Genomic DNA, 5863 nt, shown 5'->3' on the forward strand with positions numbered 1-5863 from the left:
TTCCACTACATCGCGAGAACGTCTACTTCCACTATGAACTCGAACCGCCTCAAAAACGCACACTTCGAAGGTATAACCGCCGAGCGGTTGACCCCGTGGATGAATGCTTGCGATGTACGAGATGCACCCTTTTGTTCGCACCATGTCCGTAGTGTCTGTCGTTTCCATGCCATCGACTCGTGGGAACCCGGAATCCGGGATCACCCCACCGTTCATCGCATGACCCGCTCCCGTCACACACTCTTTTGCATCGGTATCTCAATCGAGTTACAGGAACCGGAATGTTGCCGTGGCATCACTTTCGGATTCATCGCCGTGGCACCCTTTCTTTCCACCACGGTGACAAATGCTTCATAACATGCTCTTGTAACATTTTCATAAATACTGCATAAAACTTGCACATATCATTCGCATCATGATAATAACATTTAAATGTCTAAAATTGTTGTTGCACCAAATTGCTAAATGCATATGGGGATTTACCGGAATTATTGTTTGTTATTTCTGGCCTCATTTAAACTTGCCTAAATGTTTAGTTTACTTATGCTCCACCTCTCGCCATGTTTAAACAACGTTTAATTTTGTTGAGTAGTTTAAACATGAGAGAACTAAATAATTAAATGTGGTGTTTCGTCAATATGCAACTCATTGCATATTGAGCTCCACTTAATTTGTAGTATTGTTTGTGCACTTTGCCATGCCATGCCTCAGTAAACCGGACATGCATCATACTTGGTTGTGCATGATGTCATGATTATGTGATGGTCGTTTACCATGTTGTTTTCTTCTTTCTGGGTTGCTTCTCTCGTTAGCTTCGGTTTCGTTCCGGAGTTGTGAGGTTTCGTTCGACTATGTCCGTTTGTCTTCTTCATGGACTCGTTCTTCTTCCTTGCGGGATCTCAGGCAAGATGACCATACCCTCGAAATCACTTCGTTCTTTGCTTGCTATTTGTTCGCTCTATCGCTATGTCGCGCTACCTACCATTTGCTATGTTATGCCTCCCATATTGCCATGTCAAGCCTCTAACCCTCCTTCCTAGCAAACCGTTGTTTGGCTAAGTTACCGCTTTTCCTCAGCCGCTCTTATAGCGTTGTTAGTTGCAGGTGAAGCTGAAGTTTGTTCCATGTTGGAACATGGATTTGTTGGGATATCACAATATCTCTTATTTAATTTAATGCATCTATATACTTGGTAAAGGGTGGAAGGCTTGGCCTTATGCCTGGTATTTTGTTTCACTCTTGCCGCCCTAGTTTCCGTCATACCGGTGTTATGTTCCTTGATTTTGCGTTCCTAACGCGGTTGGATGTTATGGGAACCCCTTGACAGTTCGCTTTGAATAAAACTCCTCCAGCAAGGCCCAACATTGGTTTTACATTTGCCTAACAACCTATACCTTTCCCTTGGGATTAATTAATTCGAGGGTCATCTTTATTTTAACCCCCCCGGGCCAGTGCTTCTCTAAGCGTTGGTCTGAACCGAGTAGACTGCGGGGCCACCTCGGGGAAACTTGAGGTTTGGTTTTACTCGTAGGATGTCTCATCCGATGTTGCCCTGAGAACGAGATATGTTCAGCTCCTATCGGGATGTCAGCGCATCGGGCGGTCTGGCTGGTCTTGTTTTACCATTGTCGAAATGTATTGTAACCAGGATTCTGAGGCTGATCGGGTCTTCTCGGGAGAAGGAATATCCTTCGTTGACCGTGAGAGCTTGTGATGGGCTAAGTTGGGACACCCCTGCAGGGTTTGAACTTTCAAAAGCCGTGCCCGCGGTTATGTGGCAGATGGAAATTTGTTAATGTCCGGTTGTAGAGAACTTGACACTTAATTAAAATGCATCAACCGAGTGTGTAGCCATGATGATCTCTTTCCGGCGGAGTCCGGGAAGTGAACACGGTTCTTGTCTTATGCTTGAACGTAAGTAGTTTCAGGATCACTTCTAGTCCACGACCGCCGCGTTGCTTCTCTTCTCGCTCTTATTTGCGTATGTTAGCCACCATATATGCTTAGTGCTTGCTGTAGCCCCACCTTATTACCCTTTCCTACCCATAAGATTAAATATTCTTGATCTCGTGGGTGTGAGATTGTTGTGTCCTCGTGGCTCACAGATACTTCCAAATAGTTGCAGGTGCCGATGATACCAGTGCAGGTGACACAACCGAGCTCAAGTGGGAGCTCGATGAAGATCTTGGTCGTTGTTTTGTTTCGTTTCCTTTTGATCAGTAGTGGAGCCTAGTTGGGACGATCGGGGATCTAGCATTTGGGGTTGTCTTCTTTATTTTGGTTCCGTAGTCGGACCATGTTTGTATTTTGGATGATGTATGGATTATTTATGTATTGTGTGAAGTGGCGATTGTAAGCCAACTCTCTATCCCTTTCTTATTTAGTACATGGGATGTGTAAAGATTACCCCTCTTGCGACAGACCTACCTTGCGGTTATGCCGCTAAGTCGTGCCCCGACACGTGGGAGATATAGCCGCATTGTGGGTGTTACATGGCGCCATATACGGCGCCGGAGAAGAAGGCTAAGAAGAAAGCCAAGGGGGCCAAGAGCGGCCCCGTCGCAAGGGAACTTAGGACGCGACGTCCGAAGATGATGAGGCCCATTCCTCTGTCCCTGAGGACTACGACGAGGAAGAGGAGGAGGAGGAGGAAAACAACCCTCCTCCCGAGGAGAAGAAGAAGAAACGGGTGGCTGATGGAGTCTTGGATTAGGGGGTCTCCAGATAGCCGGACTATATCCTTTGGCCGGACTGTTGGACTATGAAGATACGAGTTCGAAGACTTCGTCCCGTGTCAGGATGGGACTCTACTTGGCATGAAAGGCAAGCTAGGCAATACGGATATGTATATCTCCTCCTTTGTAACCGACCTTGTGTAACCCTAGCCCCCTCCGGTGCCTATATAAACCGGAGGGTTTTAGTCCGTAGGACAACATACAACCGTACCATAGGCTAGCTTTTAGGGTTTAGCCTCTTTGATCTCGTGGTAGATCGACTCTTGTACTACTCATATCATCAAGAACAATCAAGCAGGACATAGGGTATTACCTCCATCAAGAGAGCCTGAACCTGGGTAAACATCGTGTCCCCTACCTCGTGTTACCATCCGCCTTAGAAGCACAGCTCGGGACCCCCTACCCGAGATCCGCCGGTTTTGACACCGACATTGGTGCTTTCATTGAGAGTTCCTCTGTGTCGTCATCATAAGGCTTGATGGCTCCTTCGATCATCGCTAGCGATGCGGTCCAGGGTGAGGCTTTCCTCCCCGAATAGATCTTCGTATTCGACGGCTTCGCAATGCGGGCCAATTCGCTTGGCCATCTGGAGCAGATCGAAAGCTACGCCCCTGTCCATCAGGTCAGATTTGGAAACTTGAACTACACGACCGACATCCGTAGAGACTTGATCTTCTATGGATTTGAGCCCATGCCGGACGTGCCACACAGTCGTGACGAGCAAGACGTAACTCTGCCGTCGGACAGTGTTCGGGAGATCGCATCCGCAGCTACCCAGGCCTTTTACCCGTAGAAAATCGCGCCATCCGAAAGCGGAGGGATGGACCCCGCAACGGAGGCCGCACTCTCAGTAGTGTTAGAGCCGGATACTGACTTCACTCCTTACGAGAGCCGTGTCGCCGAACCAATGGATTCATCTCTGGCCACGGACCCGAGCCGCTCATATCCATGCCCGTCGAATCCGACTGGGCGCCGATCATGGAGTTCACCTTCGCAGATATCTTTCAGCACTCACCTTTTGGAGATGTGCTAAATTCATTAAGGTCTCTCTCCCTGTCAGGAGAACCTTGGCCGAACTATGTCTGGCCAAAATATGATGCAGACGACGAAGAAATTCGCTGCCCACCCACCACCCACTTAGTAGCCACTGTCGACGACTTAACCGACATGCTCGACTTCAGCTCCGAAGACTTCGATGGTATGGACGACAAAGCCGGAGACGAACAGGATCCACCGCCCATAGGACGCTAGACCGCTACTTCATCACATGATGTATACATGGTGGATGCACCCAGAGAGGGCAATGGCGAAGTGACAGCGGAGGATGCACCCTCCAAGCAACCCAAGCGTCAACGTCAACGGCGCCGCTCTAAGTCCCGCCATAGCAACAACAACGATAATAATAGTCCACGTGACTCTGGAAGAAACGACAACTGCACCACCCAAAGGTGGCAGAACACGATCAAGATACAAACTGCACACATAGTACGGATCCGACATCCGAACACGATGACGCCAAAGATAAGCCTCATCAATCCCCGTCTAGGGAAGAAAATAGTCCGGACGAAGATGCACACATCATCCCGGAAACGCACTTGGAGCCAGAAAACCTCCGTAGAAGGCTTATTGCCACAGCGAGGAGCCTGAAGAAATAGAAGCAAAGGCTCAAGGTCGCACAAGATACGCTCAACAGCAAGTGGAACAAAGTAACAAAGTATGGCAGAAGTTACCATCAAAATAGCTATCCAAAGCGCAAACTATTATCGGAATTCGACGATGAGGCCTTAGAGCCCAAAAGCCGAAAGGTCATACGGCCAACTGGCCGGATCCACCACCCTGTGAACGTGATAGAGCGGCTAACAAAGTCACGCATAAGTCAACACACGATTCACGTGAGAACTTGCGTCAAAAATCCGGCGTGACCAGATCTATCTATGGATCTAGGAAGCGCGCTACGGTACACAACCAATGCCGAATACTACAACTGTCCAAACAACATGGTGCATCCCAATACAGGGGTGCCGCACACCCCTTATGTTTCACTGATGAGGTGCTGGATCACGAATTCCCAGAGGGATTCAAACCGGTGAACATAGAGGCGTACGACGGAACCACAAACCCTGGAGTCTGGATAGAGGACTTCATCCTCCATATTCATATGGCTCGTGGAGACGATCTCCATGCCATTAAATACTTGCCCCTCAAGCTTAAAGGGCCAGCTAGGCACTGGCTGAAAAGCCTCCCCGACAACTCAATTGGAAGTTGGGAGGAGCTCAAGGACACTTTTCGGGCCAATTTTCAAGGGACTTATGTCCGACCTCCAGATGCAGACGATTTAAGTCATATAATCCAACAGTCCGGAGAGTCCCCCCGAAAGCTTTGGAACAGGTTCCTCACCAAGAAGAACCAAATCGTTGCCTGTTCGGACGCCGAAGCCTTAGCAGCTTTTAAGCACAGCGTCTGAGATGAATGGCTCGCCAGACACCTCGGTCAAGAAAAACCGAGAACAATGGCAGCCCTAACAAGCCTCATGACCCGCTTTTGTGCGGGCGAGGACAACTGGTTGGCCCGTAGCAGCACCAGCGACCCAAGCACATCCGAAGTCAAGGATGGCAATGGTAAACCATGATGCAACAAAAACAAGCGTCAAAATAAAGAAGGTAGCCCAGATAACACGGTGGTAAACGCCGGATTCAGGGGCTCCCGACCAGGTCAGCGGAAAAATCCTTTCAAAGGCAACAGAGAGGGAAAATCTGGCCTAAACAAAATTCTTGACAAACTCTGTCAAATTCACGGCACCCAAGACAAACCTGCAAATCATACCCATGGAGAATGTTGGGTCTTCAAGCAGGCCGGTAAGCTAAACGTTGAATACAAAGGGGAAGAGACACCAAGCGAAGACGAGGATGAACCTCGCCAGCAAAACGCCGGAGGACAGAAAAAGTTCCCACCAGAGGTTAAAACAGTAAACGTAATCCATGTGACAAAGAGGAGAAGCAATCATGCACTCTGATGCACATGCGCCATAGAGCCCATCACCCCTAGGTTCAACCACTGGTTGGCATGCCCGATCACTTTTGATCGTCGGGAACACGTTACAAATATCCGGCATGAAGGACTGACGACCT

Source organism: Triticum aestivum, chromosome 5A (assembly GCF_018294505.1).
Source record: "Triticum aestivum cultivar Chinese Spring chromosome 5A, IWGSC CS RefSeq v2.1, whole genome shotgun sequence".
Lineage (NCBI taxonomy): Eukaryota > Viridiplantae > Streptophyta > Magnoliopsida > Poales > Poaceae > Triticum > Triticum aestivum.